Source organism: Protopterus annectens, chromosome 7.part1 (assembly GCF_019279795.1).
Source record: "Protopterus annectens isolate FY-2018-M chromosome 7.part1, PAN1.0, whole genome shotgun sequence".
NCBI classification, from domain to species: Eukaryota; Metazoa; Chordata; order Ceratodontiformes; family Protopteridae; genus Protopterus; species Protopterus annectens.
The window spans coordinates 245,654,732-245,670,174 of NC_056740.1; the positions used below are offsets into that span (position 1 = coordinate 245,654,732).

General features: G+C 44.7%; 1 protein-coding gene across 2 annotated transcripts in view; it reads right to left on the reverse strand.

Moving 5' to 3' along the window:
- Nucleotides 1-15,443, reverse strand: part of ASB7 (ankyrin repeat and SOCS box containing 7) — a 358,166-nt gene that overhangs the window by 282,987 nt on the left and 59,736 nt on the right. The gene's annotated exons all lie outside the window — the stretch shown is intronic.

A 15,443-nucleotide genomic window follows, 5' to 3' on the forward strand; every position in this document is an offset into this window, starting at 1 on the left:
TTTGTCAGACTCGCTGACTGAAGATCTGTCCTTTGAAGACCCATCACCAGATAAAGAGGGAGGTCGAGTCCCTGTCTGGGGTTTTACACTAGCGACCGAGGCAGATTCCAGCATGGCAACAGGGAGAAGGCCTTTGGTAACTAGCTTGGCCTTACGATACCCAAGGGCCCTAGGGTTGAATTCTGAACAGACAGCACATTGAGTGGATAAATGTGCCACTCCTAAGCATATCACACACAGAGTGTGACCATCGGCAGGGGAAAGCTTATGGCCACACTATGTACATTTTCTGAACACAGGCTTTGGCTGGTCAGCCATAGTCCTGCCCTCCAAGGTATAGGCACTACCTTTCCAAAAACCACACACACACACACACACACACACACACACACACACACACACACACACACACACACACACACACACACACACACACAGGTAGGGGGAAGGGCAGGCCTAACTACTACCCTAATAAAAAAAAAAAAAAAAAAAAAGTTTTTTGTAACACCAACGACCACCTAGTCAAGCGCACCTAGATATCAGCAAAAAAGTTTCTAATTACTATCCCTGAGCTCAGAGCAAAGGAGACCACGATGCACACCACTGGTGTGGCAAATGAGATCTGGGGGAAGATAGGAGATGGTAGGGCATTATGGGTAAGGGGAGGAGCTCTGAGCTTGGAGCAGATGCTAGAAAAAAAGTTGCCAGCTCGGATCCGATACGGATCCATATACCCACAGGTTGCAGATAAAATGAAGTTAACTACTTCAGATCAAAAGATGTAAGCACTGGAACATCTTACTTAGGCTGCCGTTCCCAACTTATGAAGACCAACCGTAGAAACTTAATGTACTCAAAACAGCTACAAATGGAAACTGAAGTACCTAGAGCAAATTGATGAAAGGCAAAATGACAAATGGCGGATGAGAACAGAAGAGTTCCAAGGACATGCACTTGTTTCTGTTCCCCATCCCATTTAAATGTACACCCAACTGTAATAAAACAAAATATTAAAACAAAAAAGAAGTTATGTACTCACCATAACGTTCCATGTTGGTAGTCCCATCTCACCCTTCATTTTTATATATGGGTTCGGAGCCGATCCTCAGCTCCGACTCGGCCGATTTTCAAGCTCGAAGACTTCTGGTTGGCTCGTAGCTAAGCAGGTATCCCATGGTGCACCAGTGCAATCCCCAGATCTTGTTTGCTGCTCACTAGCAATAGAAAGATAGAAAGAAACCCTTAACCAACAAGCCAGTACTAAAGGGTCGCCAACCAAGAAATTTATAATATTATCTCCAGATCTTCCAGGATGGGGGCAGGAGGGAGGGTTGGTAAAAATGAAGGGTGAGATGGACTACCAACATGGAACGTTATGGTGAGTACATAACTTCTTTATGTTAGGTAGTCCAATCTCACCTTCATTTTTACATATGGGACAGTGTCCCTAACACCTAATTCTTGGGTGGCTCATTGGAAGATACTCCTGAGCACCGTGGAGCCAAAGAATGCTCTACCCCTAGAAGTCAAATCCAGCTTATGAGTAATAAATGTGTGAGGGGTAGCCCACGTAGCTGCTGCACAGATATGATCAACTGGTACCCTCTGCAGAGGTAGACAGAGACCTGGTAGAGTGAGCTTTGATCCTGTGTGGTAAGGGTCTGCCCTCAGAGCTGTAGATGAAAGCTATGCAACTCTAAATCCAATGTCACCTTAGAAACTGGCAAACCCAATCTGGACTCAGAAAAGGAAATGAACAATTGGTCTGACTTCCGAATTTCTTTGGTCTGTTGCAAATAGAAACGCAGCTGTCTGTGAACATCTAACTGGTGAAAACGGTATTCTGCTCCATTGCTATGACTGGGAAAGAAGACTGGGAGTTCAATGGACTGATTCAATGCTGCAGAAGAACAAACTTTGGGGACAAACGAAGGACTGGTACGTAAAGAAACCCTGTCTTTATGAAAAACTAAATAAGGTGGTTTAATAGACAGAGCATGTAGCTCAGAAACACGTCTGGCTGATGTAATAGCTACCAAAAACACAGCCTTCCAAGACAAATACTTTAAGGAAGCTGAACAAGACCGTTCAAAAGGAGGGGATGTTAGTTTGGACAACACAAAATTTAAGTCCCAAGAAGCCACAGGTTCCTGTAAAGGTGGTCTCAGCAAGGTGGCTCCTCTCAAAAAGGTTTCACACAACTTATGCGACATAAGGTTAACATTTGGAGATCCCAAATAAAAGTGTGAAATAGCCGCCAATTGTACTTTGATGGTGGCTGCGGCAGATCCCTGCTGAAAAAGCTCTGAAAGGAATTCCAGAATTACGGGAATGGGAGCGGTGTAAGGATCCACATTCATTTTCTGTGCCCAAATAGAAAACCTTTTCCACTTGCTGTCATACAGCCTTCTGGTTGATGGTCTGTGTGAGGATAAAAGAATATGGGACACTGACTATGAAACATCATGAAGCCTGACTAGAGAGATGGAACTATCAGCCAAGCTGTCAATTTGAGGGTGTGGAGAGAGAGGGGTGTAACGAGCTCGACATGTGGGTCAGTAGATCTGGAAATGGGTTCCAGGATCCAAGGATCGTCCAGGAGAAGAGGCTCGATGAAGGGAAACCAAACCTGAAAAGTCCAGTAAGGAGCAATGAGGATCAACTTGCTTCCCAGTTGCCTGGCTTTCTGTATCACTTTGGGGATTAGAGGAAAAGGAGGGAAGGCATAGAGAAGTCCCGTGGGCTAATAGTGTACCAGAGCGTCTCTGGATGCTTCCCCCGGAGGGGGAATTAGGGAAAAAAAATTGCTGCACTTGGCATTGACTGGACTGGCAAAAAGGTCGCAACAAGGTTGTCCCCATTTTAGGAAAATCTGTTCCACTATTTCCCATTTCAGAGACCACTCGTGGGGCAGCAGGATTGCCCAGCTCAGCTTGTCGACTACCATGTTGGATGTCCCCAGAATGTGCATTGCACCAGAAAGCGCTGGGAAGAAAATCGCCCATTCCCAAATTCTCATGGCTTCTCGACAGAGTGGGCAAGATCTGGTACCGCCCTGTTTGTTGATAAACCACACAACCGACATGTTGTCTGATTGTATCGCAATCGTCCCTGGAGGAAGAAGGTCCTGAAGTGCTTGCAACGACGGAAGCACCACTCTCATCTCCAGAACGTTGATATGCAGAGGAGCCTTGTGTTCTTGCCATGTGCTGTGGACCGTCCTGCCCAGATAATGCCCCCCCACCTGACCAGAGAGGCATCCGTGGTCACAGTGGCAACAGGTTGGGCAGGCACAAAGGAAGCTCCCGTGAACAAACTATTGGGGGCTATCCACCAACGAAGGTCCTTTTTGCATAATTCTGTCAGCAGAATAGAGTGATTCAGTGGTAGGTATTGGAATGACCACTGGGAGAATTGGAGCCATTGAAGGATTCATTTATGCAACCTGGCTAGGAGGTATTAACAGAATGGTTGAGGGCCATCGTTCCAAGAAGCTGAAGAATCCACCTTGCTTTGACCTTCCGAAGTGGGAGATGTCGCTGAACTTGTGAGACTAGGTTTTGTGCTCTTTAGGCGGGAAGACGAACTGTCATATCCACTGTGTCTACCGCTGCGCCTATAAAAATCAGATTGTGAGGGCAGTAATGCAGATTCTTCCCAATTTATGGAGATCCCTAGTTGAGCACAAAGCTGGATGGTGATGTCCCTTGTTTTGGAGAAGTAGATGCCTGATGGAGCCAGTCGTCCAAATATGGAAACACCTGGAATCCCTGACGTCTCAGATGAGCTGTCACTACTGCCATGCATTTGGTGAACACCCTGAGGGCTGTGGTGAGACTAAAGGACAGAGCACGAAACTGATAATGGCTGGCTCCCAGCCGGAAGCGCAGATACCGCCTTGATGCCTTGTCCATTTTTATATGGTAGTAGGCATCTTGGAGATCTAGAGAGCACATCCAATAGTTTTTCCCTAACAAAGTGTTACCATCCAAAACTTGTCCTTTTTCACGGATGTGTTTAGTCTGCTGAGGTCCAATATTGGCCTCCAGTCTCCGGTTCGTTTTGGGGCTAAAAAGAACCTGGAGTAAGTTTCGGATTCTATCTGGTCTACTGGCATGGGCTGGATGACTCAGAGCAACTTGTTGATCTCCACAGTTGCCCGATCCCTGAGATTGGGTGGAACATCGGAGATCTTCTTGGGAACAAATGGTGGAAAGGAAAAGGGCATGACATATCCTCTGGTAATGGACTCTTTGTACCCACTTGTCTTGGGTTAAATTTAGCCAGGCTTCTGGCTACAAAGAGATGTGACCCCCCGACTGGTCTCAGAGAAACACAGTCGGGCCCCACATCAGGAGCGCTGATAAGGCCACCCTCGAAAGGAACCGCGGCCTTGCTGGTATTGCGGATCGCCCCTGCCTCCAGGGCAACGTCTACCATTTCCTCCTCCTCTGCCTCTGAAGGAGGATTCACTCTGTGTGTCTGGAAAGGCCCTCAGGGACTTTTTGAACCACATCTTACCTCCCCTTTGACCTTAGGGGTATGGTCGAGAGGGGATGGTAAAATGGACTCCCACGGCAGAAAGAGTCTTTCCTTCCTGTTCACACCGAGTGAGTGCATCTTTCACTTTCACCCTGGAACCATCAAATGGGGCGTTGGTGAAGGTGGACTTGAACGGCTCCGCAAAATTACACAAGCGCATCCAGGAGTGGCACCTAAGGGCAACTCCTGAACCTGCTGCTCTGCTCGCTCCACCAGCCGCATGAGATATGAGCCGCATGGAGGAGTTAACTATGGAATTTAGGGTGGATAACTGTGCAGAGATCCTATCCGGGACACCCTCAGGAAAGCATCCTGTATGGAATCTCCTAACTCCTTAAGGAGATCCCTTTGCAACCTTGTGAAATGGGTAAGATAGTTCAGGGATTGAAGCGTAAAGGCCGCTGAACTAAACACACACTTCCCAAATCTGTCCATCTGTTGAGAGGCGGATGTACAGAGGAATAAGTCTCCGCCAACTCTTTCTTTGTAGCTGCCGCAAACACCATGGCATCTACGGGAACACCCTTAGACAAGAATCCTTTTCCAGGAGGGGCAGACAGGAAAGTACAGCTGTGTACACTTACCATAAATGTAGATGTTAGAGTGTATTCACTGTTGCAGTCATTACATTTGGGTAATCTGCTGGCAGGTTGCCCTCAGTCAGCCTGAATTCCAAAGTCTTGGGTCCTGCGTCAGTTGCTGTCTTCTCTTCCATGACGTTGGGTCGCCAGGGGTATAAAACATGCAGCAGACTCCATTTTCTTTAGTTTTTCTTGCCCCCAAAAAAGTATCAATAATATTACACACACACACATATATATATATATATATATATATATATATATATATATATATATCTGGACTGCAACAGTGAATACACTCTAACATCTACATTTATGGTAAGTGCACACAGCTGTACTATGTTCTTAGTCTTTCACTGCTGCAGTCATTACATTTGGGTAGAATCCCAAAGCTATGGTTGGGAGGCTGGAGCTAAATAGCATTAGGTGCGGCTATAAGGCCCTGCAGCACTGCAGTGGCCAAGCCTGCCCTGGACTTAGAGTAGAGAGGGAAATGGTAATGCTTTGTAAAGGTGAGAACAGAACTCCAAGTAGCAGCCTCTAGAATGTCTTTAGTTGGCACTCCTCTGAGAAAGGCTGCTGAAGTAGCTGCAGCGCTGGTGGAATGAGACCTAATGCCCTTGGGCACAGGTTTACCATGGTGCAAGTAGCAGAAACGGATGCAGTGGCTTATCCACTTTGAAATTATCTGCTTTGAAATAGCCTTTCCTTCTGATCCTGCAGCATATGACACTAGTAATTGCTCAGTTTTTCTTAGAGCTTTAGTCCTGCTCAAGTAGAATCTTAGCTGTCTGTGTACTTCCAAGGAATGCAGAATTCTCTCCCCTTTGTTCTGTGGATTTGGATAAAAAGTTGGCAGGTGAATTATTTGGTTAAGAGCCACAATGGAAACCACCTTAAGCATAAAAGTAGGATTTGTCCTCAGAAGCCCTGTCTGGATAAAATATTATAAAAGGCTCTACAGCCATGAGGGCCTGTAGCTCTGAAACTCTTCTTGCTGAAGTAATTGCTAATAGCAGGGCTGTCTTCCATAAGAACTTTATATCAGCGGTAGCAGCTTGGTTCAAATGGAGGCAGGGTGAGCTTTTCCAACACATAATTGAGGTCCCATGCAGGTAATGGTGATCTTCTAGGAGGCCTTAAATTTTTGGCTCCTCTAAGATACTGCTTTAGTAAAGGATGAGAATAGATTGATGGCTCTGTATTGTAATGAGCTGAAATGGCAGAGGCATGGATCTTGATCGATGAGAAAGATAGGCCTTTGTCAAGCATCTCAGTTAAGTATTGTAATATCTGAGGAATATGTGGTTCTGCTGAATCAGTTCCTTGTGCTTGATTCCAAGCACAGAATCTCTTCCATTTGTCAGCGTAAGATTTTCTAGTAATAGGCCTTCTGGCTTCCAAAATGATATCCATCACAGCTTTACTGAGAGGTGCCGTTTGTATGATTACATGATTAGCCATGCTGCCAGGTTCAGGGTCTGTAGTTGATTGTGCAGGATCTGATTCTTTTGCTGGGACAGTAGTTGTGGTCTTTGAGGCAAGGTCCAAGCTGGGTATTTTGACAAGTTCCTTAGGATTAGGTACCAGTATTGGCGGGGCCAGTCCGGGGCAATTAAGATCATCTTCGGCTTCTCTTGCCTGACATTTAGGAGGACCTTTGGTAGAAGAGGCGGAGGAGGAAAGGCGTAAACTGATAGGTTTTTCCAACTGAAGGATAGGGCGTCCACTTGATAAGGCGTCCACTTTCCATGGTTGTCTGTGATAAGTCCTTGTGCAGAATCTTTTCAATTCATAATTTTGAGGAGAGGCAAATGGATCTAGGTCTGGGCTCCCCCATTTCTCTGTTATCATGCTGAAGACTTGTGGATTTAGTTTCCACCCGTGAGGATCCATAAGGTTTCTGCTTAAATCGTCTGCCAGAGTGTTTTGTTTTCCTGGCAGGAATTGAGCTTGAAGATGTATTTGGTAGGTCAAAGCTGTGTCCCACAGTGCCATGGCTAATCTGCAAAGGGGGTATGAGTGTGTGCCCCCTTGCATGTTTATATACCACATGACTGTGGTGTTGTCCCCCCTTGCTTGTTTATATACCACATGACTGTGGTGTTGTCCGTCTTTATCAGTAGTTGCCCTGGATGAAGTGAGTCCTTGAAGGCTGTTAGGGCATTTTGAACAGCTAGCATCTCTTTCTGGTTGATATGTAGATGCATTTGTTTTGGTGCCCATATGCCCTGAATGCATCTTCCTGCCATGTGGGCCCCCCAGGCATAATCTGATGCATCTGTTAAGGTTTGGCTGGCAGGGGGTAGAGTGAAAGGCAGTCCCATGTTTTGGTGACAGGCCTTTGCCCACCATAGAAACTCCTGTTGCAGGCAGGTAATGAGAGGAATCATTGTTTCCAGACTGTGTGAATGTTGACTCCATAAACTTTTTAGGTACCATTGAAGTTTCCTCATATGCAGTCTTGCATATGGAATTAGTAGGATGCAGGATGCCATGAAGTCCAGAGCCTGCAGAATTTGTCTTGCAGAAGACTGGGTTTTTGTTGCCATCAGTTTGAAGTAAGTAGTCAGTTGCCTTTGTTTGTCTGGCATGAGGTAAGCCATCTGGGCAGTTGTATTCAAGCTTGCACCCAGGAATGTTATCTTTCCAGAGAGTACCAGTTGTGATTTATTTTAGTTTATTGTGTACCCTAGGCATGTTAGAAGCCTTTTCACAAACACCAGGTGTCGTAGAAGAGTGTGTCCTTGTTCTCTGCTTGAATGAGACAGTCGTCCAAGTAAGGATATATTTGTATACTTCTTTGTCTGCAAACTGCAATTACTGGTGCCACGCACTTTGTAAAGACCCTGGGCGCAGTAGATAAGCCAAAGGGCAGTGCATAGAATTGGTAATGCATTAAGCCAGCCTTGAATCTGAGGTATCTTCTGCACGACCGTCTTATTGGGACACGCAGGTATGCCTATTTTAGGTCTAAAATCACCAGCCAAGCATTCTTGCCCAGCATGGGCAGAAGCTGCTGCAAAGTGAGCATTTTGAATTTTGGAACGTCCAGGTATGTGTTCAAAATCGATAAATCCAGTATTGGCCGCCAGGCCTTGTCCTTTTTGGGTACTAAGAACAGTCTTGAGTAAAAACCTTGTCCTTTTTCCTGTTCTGGTATTGTTTGAATGGCCCCCATATCCATGAGGGACGTAACCCGTTTCTGTGCCTCTGCCCATTGATTTTTTGGCAGATCTGGCCAACCATTTGTCATTGGCAGAGTGTGGAAATGGAATCTGTATCCCTATGATACGATGTTTAGTACCCACTTGTCCTGGGTTATTAACTGCCAATTTTGAGCAAAAAATACTAATTTTCCCCATGGGTGCTGCCAAAAGATAAGTGATTAGTGTAGGCAGAGGAAAGTCATTGGGATTGCTTTCTGTAGGTTTGCGCATTATCTCCTCCAGATTTGGAGGTGGATGCGCCCCATTGCTTTGACCTGTATATGTCTTGCGCCTGGTATCTGGAACCCGTAGGGTGTCTGTATTTGCCCCTTTGAGCTCTGTCGGACACAGGAAAGGACCAGTTTTTTGTAGGCCAGTGTCTACTGAATCTAGGTGGCTGCACTTGTAAGAAGTCTTTAAACAGTTTGCATAGACTTAGCTTTGTCTTCCATTTTCTTTAAAACCTCTTCTGCTTGAATACCAAACAGAGAATCATGCTGTAAAGGTGCATCTAGCAATTTAGCTTTAACATGGTCAGGCAAATTTTGTTCCTTTAACCAGGCATGCCTCCTAATCACAGGTCCAGTAACTGCGGCCCTGCAGGAGACTTCCAAAGAATCAAAGCCACATTGCAAAGTATGCTTTCCAACTTGTTCAGCTGCATGCAATAATTCCTGCAATTCTTTATTTTCTGCACATTATGAAATCAACATTTTCTGTTTTAGCAATCCCATAACATGTTGTTGGTTCTTCACATGAAATTGACAGTTTAACGCCCTGATTGCCAAGGTTGCAGATGTATAAACCCCCCCCCCCCATCTGTCCAGTGCCCTTGAATCCCTGTCAGTGGGGGTAGGGTTTTAGGCTGTTGAGGCCTGACCCTGTGAGAAAAAGTTTCAGGATCAGCAGCAGGGTTTCTAAATAAAAATGTATGAGAGTCAGGGACCCTGTAATATCTGGGAGCCGGAGGTAAGGAGTCAGGGGTCAAGTTTGACTCCGAAAACACATCATCCACAACGTTTAAACCAGGGGGAACGGCTAAAGGCTTGTGCTGAGGGGGAAGGAGGAAATCCCAGAACCTCTTTTTTGATTCTGAGAAGTCTTGACTCTCCCAGTGAAAATGCATCCTCAAAGTATGCAAGGTTTCTCCAAATGAATAATCCTCAGGAGGAGATGCAGATGAACAGACTCCTCAGCATCAGAATCCTCATAGGGAGGTTAAGATAATTCCTGATCAGAAGAAATAGATGATCTGAAGATTCATAATCAGTATCTTGCCTAGGCCTCATCTGGAGAGGGATGGGTACCCCTGATCAAGGTAATGAGGTCTTCAGCCATTTTGATCTGTTTTTTTTAGGCATGGTGGCCTGTGCACGTGGCTCATGCGTCGGTTTTTTAGTTTTAGAAGTTGCTTTCGTCTTTGGTTTTGCAGCGGTCATCGGTCTGATGTACAAATGTTTAGGTCCGACTACACCCTCACAAGCCGGTGCCTGCTCAGCGGCTCCAGACCCATCCGAGGGAGATACATATGTCGGTCCAATACCTTGAGTATTATTGCGGCATGCTGGACTCCACATGGGTGTCGTTAGAGGCCTGCGACTTGAAGGTAGCGGGTATCAGGGGCTGCGAAGGCGCCTCACTGAGTACCGGTGAACCAGCGACTGGCTTAGGAGAAACTTAATAGTGCGTTGGTTAATTCTAGCACAAAACCGACAGCCAGGCATGTTGTGATCAGGGCCTAGGCAAGGAATACAGTATAAATGGAAATCTTTATGAGGTATTTCCTTCCCATAAGTAATATAATTATTAACTTTTTCTGACATCGGTAAAAAGCAAGAAAAAAGTTTCCCCAACGGGGTACTTGGCTTTAGTGAAGACTTCAGTTCTGAAACTCAAACTCGAATATTTCAGTAGTTGGCACACCTGCACTTGCGAAATGCTTCTGCTTCGGGCACCACGCGGCAAGAAAAAGACAAACATTCAGCCAACGCCATTTTCTTTATACCACTGGCAACCTGACGTCATGGAAGAGAAGACAGCAACCGACGCAGGACCCAACACTTTGGAATTCAGGCCGGAGGGCAACCTGCCAGCAGATTACCCAAATGTAATGACTGCAAAACTGAAACACGAAGAAGATCTTATTTAGTCTTCTAGGTACTGGCTCCATGGCATCGGGAGTATCCCACACCTTCCAACTAACCAGATCCATTAGCTCGTCAAAAGGTGTAGACACCCAAGAGGCAGAGGGTTGAGACCCAAAAGCCTTCGGGTACACAGACTCCTCATCAGAAGTGTTGACAGTGGGCAGGTTGCACCTCTGTTTAAGGGTCTCTAGAATGTCCACAAAGGAGACATCAGAGGACGACTTAGGGGACCCCTCCGACTCATCGAGGTCAGTGTCCAATGTCAGAGACTCATCCTGGGAGTCAATACGCTTCCTCTTGCATACGCTCTTCCGCGAGGGCTCCTCAAGAGTAGGGACTGAAACCGAAGTGGGAGCCCTAGGGGGAAAGAGTGCTTGTACCACTGGCAGGGGCTGCAGATTGTGACAGCACACTCATCACCTCAAAAGCAGATCTCTCTGGCTCCGAAGACCGTCCCCACTCCGAAGAGACAAAGGACGGTGCTGGAGCCACAGCCTCCGAGATAGATGCAGGGTCCGAGCTCACCCTGGCAGACGCACCGAGAGATAGGCTCGGAACTGACAAAGATATATTTAAAACCTCCCCCTCAGCGCTGACAGAAGAGCTTCGGTCCCTGGACACGACGAATGGAGCCGAACGTGTCCAAGCCGAACTTGGCTCCAATGCAACAGCAAGGGGAGCCAGAACGGAGGGTTCCTCCATTGGTAACAAGCACTCTTGCTCTGAAAACCCAACATGGCTCGGAGGAGGAATCATGGATGGAGATAAGACTGGTTCGAGTGGCTCAGAGACAGATTGGGTCGGAGCCAACAAAAATTTAGGCAGGGCAGATGATTTGAGGAGTCTCAGTACTACCCTCTCCACATCATCTTCTGAAAGACTTCTGGAAGACAAGGTTCGGGATCTCGACCTAGCAGGCACTGGAGATTTGACCATCACAGAGACCGGTCGGGATACTACATACCGGCTCTGAGAAGTAGAGTCAACTATTAGTAAGGATTCAGCAGTCGGCACAAAAGTACCTGTGAAATACTCTGAACCCACAGTGCTCTCCTTCGGCACCGAAGATTGAGTCGTCGAGGAGGCAAGTTTTATTAATTTGGCAGGCGGCTCCAAAACAGTAGCCTGTGCCGGAGAAGGCCTTTTTGCACCTTTAGATTTTGAGTCAGGTCTTGACTTAGACGAGGAAGCCGAAGCACCAGACAAAGCTTCCTCAAAGGGTGGCTTCAAAAGACCCCTGAGTATCAGTTTGTTCTTTCTCTCCTGCAACACTCTAGGAGAGAAAGCATGACAAAACAAACATGATTCTTGCAAATGGGTGGCTCCCAAACAGTAGACACAGCTACTGTGGCTATCAGTCAAAGAAATTTTCTGGAAGCACTTCATATATTTTTTTAAACCCAGAGGGTTTGTGCTCCTTGCTATCCTTAGACATTGGGAACCCACAAGCAATCAAATGGAAAAAGGAAAGAGAAGAAGATGACTGAGGACTAGGTCCTCTAACTAAAACGGGCCTAGCCCTACAGATGAAAAAAAACACAAGGACTAGGTCCTCTAAGTTAAATGGGCCTAGTGTAAGATAGAGTCAGTCACACAGGAAAATATTTTAAACAAATTACAGTGGAAGTAACACGAGGATTAGGTCTTCTAAGTTAAAATGGGCCTAGCCCTGGGAAGAACTGGGTCTTCTAATTTAAGCAGACCAAGGCAACACACACACACACACACACACACACACACACACACACACACACACACACACACACACACACACACACACACACACACACACACACACACACACACACACACTTGCTCAAGGGTAGCAATTAACAAGAAGAAGAAATTATGACTTTAGCGGATCCCCGCTAAAGACCACCAGTCAACAATAATAGCTTGCTAGGAAATGATCAATAGGAGCCCCTATTGATTAACAACGGTGAACTCGCCAACTAATACTCTAGACAAGAAAAAAGGCAAGTTCGTCTAACTACTGAATACAGGAGACTACTAAACTTGTCAAACAAAGCCACAAGGCAATTTAGGTAAATCCTATCTAAATAACAGGGAGAAGCGAAACCGCCAAAACTAACTGTTTAGGTAAAGCGCAACTGCGCCTAATTACTGGTACACAGGATACCACTAAAAAGGTCACACAACAACCACAAGACAATAAAGGCAAGTCCTATAATGTATATATACAATAACTATGCAAAGGATACTAGAATAATGAAAATTTTCAAAAACTTAGCCAGAGCCAAGAGAAGCACATCCGAACTCGTCGACACTGCAAACGACATCTGGGGATTGCACTGGTGCACCATGGGATACTGGCTTAGCCACGAGCTGACCAGAAGTCTTAGAGCTTGAAAATCGGCAGAGACAGAGCAGAGGATCAGCTCCGAACCCATATGTAAAAATGAAGGTGAGATTGGACTACTAACATCTATCCATTCACGTAGAAAGTCAGCAAAGTGATGTAATCCAGCTTAAGAGCCTCTGAAATGTTAGGGATGACCCTACCTAGAAGTAGTTTAACTACGGCAGGTCTTAGACTTTGAGAATAGTTAAAACTGTGTGAGAACACATAAACCCCATCACCACCCTACACCATGGGGAAAGTGTTAGTCTACTCTAGCTTGCATTCAACACCTCCTCTTCTACCATTTTTAAGAGGGCCTTAAAACGGTCTCTTGCCATTTTAAATTTTACAATCAATGATGACCTCAAACTATCTTTTTTTGGTGAAGACAATTTCACATCATCAGCAATCCCAACAATTCAGCATTCAAACAGCAGTACCCTCAGACATCCATATCAAGTGGCACAAACCCAATCAGTGCATGGTTAAACAACTCACAACAGTAGTACAAAGCAACTAGAGTATTATAACCTCAAATATTACCAAAATCACTACAGCACCCCTGGAAGTTCAAAACGTTAATGTGATAAACGCAACTGAACCACTAATAGACATTTTTAAAATTTCCACTTTTTAAAATGCAGGTCATCATGAAATTAAGAATTCTATACGTATACTCATTTTATTTAAATGAATGCACACATTCAAAGATACAGACACCACAAATTTAAAAATGGCAAACTAGGGTTTTAAAAATACCAGACCATGAAATTAACTAAATTTAATCTGGTGACTTAAGGAAAAAATTGATAGCAAAAGATGAACGTGGAACTAATATCCAGTATAAGTAGCATTTCTTTTAAATTTTAACTTTTTAAAAAACTTTCAAAATTTATCATGAAAGTTTCAAAATACAGCAAACATGGTTTTAAAGTTAAAGAGCAAAACTGTCAGCAATGAATCCCATGAAAACAAAGCATTTTAACTTAAAGAATGAGGTTTGATTTCTGTTTATAAATGTGATCAGCCTCCCAACTATGATTTCAACACACAATTCTGCTGGACAAGAAATTATCAACATTCCTTAGCTGACAGAATGAAAAGAAATTCAAGACTTTAGAGATTAACTTCTGAACGCACAAATGCTCAAAAACAATTACAATATACAGGTACAAAAACTGTATAATTTCTGATGTGTGCTTTTAGAGAAAAAAAAAAAAAAAAAAAAAGAGAGTCAGACAATGAAGAAACATATGAAAGCATAACCACACTTCAGATTTTCTTTAAAGCCACACAATCTCCTAGAAAGACATTCAAAAATTCACATGTGAAACTCACTCTAATACATGACCTTTAAGGAGGTCTCATGCAGTACATCATGACCACGTGACTGCCCCCAGATGCAGGCATTCGTCTTTGGCATATGATTTCAAAGGGGGTGTGTGTGTGTGTGTGTGGGGGGGGGGGGGGGGGGTGTTCAAGCCAAATGTACATCTTCAAAAAGACCCAACTTCTGAGCAATGCAGTAATATAAATTTCGCATTAGAACAAATGAGAACAGAAGAAATGCATCAACCCAGACGTAGGTGCACATTCCTCCCTCCAACACAATATATTAAGAAATTTATGGGGAAGGCATTGTAATGAGATACGAAATTAACTGCTACATAAGCTACAACCTTTTGAATGCAAAAACCCTGGCCAAATCCGGAAGCACTGCAGTAAAGAACAATGTGCTTCAACTAGGTCTTGCACTTACATTCTCCAGGTTACAGTTCCATCTGCTCTACCACTAAGTTACTGAACCAGCTAAGATTCACCCATAATGCTGGAGCTTTCACCTCTTCCCTCATACAATAATACACAAAGACAAACGAGAACAGAGAAGTCTATCAACCTACATCTACTCAATCCAGGTTTAGCAGCATTTTCCTCTAACACAATACATCAAGCAAACAAACACGGATAGAGATAGTGCATCCACACATTGCTATCAATGTCCACACAAAAGCCCTGATCCATGGCCTGAAGCACATCACTAAAGAAGTACATGCTTTTGTTAGTGCTTGCACCGAAATCCTTTGTATCACCATTCCAGTTTCTCAACAACTGTATTTTAAAAGTTGCTAAGCAATGTTTCCCACACATAAATAAATCACTGTTGCAGTAGCCTAAGCAGTATGGGACATCTCCTAACCAGGACTGAACCAGCTGGCCAGCTTTCAAAGCTTTAGGGGATCTTCCACGTGCCTAGCCACTGCACACTACGAGTAAGTGGCTAGGTTGCCAAAATTTCAGAGCTTGCTTGCCTCAGAAGAGAGAGGCTTAAGCCCTGCCAGACAGGAACAGTCATAACAAAAATCCCACAACTTGACATAAAACAGCAAAAGGTGAAAGGCTGGATGGGAAAGTACATCTATTGCAACAGTGGCCTATTCGGACATCTAGTTTCCTTACACAGCTGTACTAGATTAATCATTTTAATCACTATTGGCAGGAATCTAAGCTATGTGGGACAAATACCAGAGCTTAGAAATAAAGGGAGTAGGAGGATCAGAGACCAAGATCTGCTGAAGAATAGTCCCAGAAAAGCCAGCTCTGG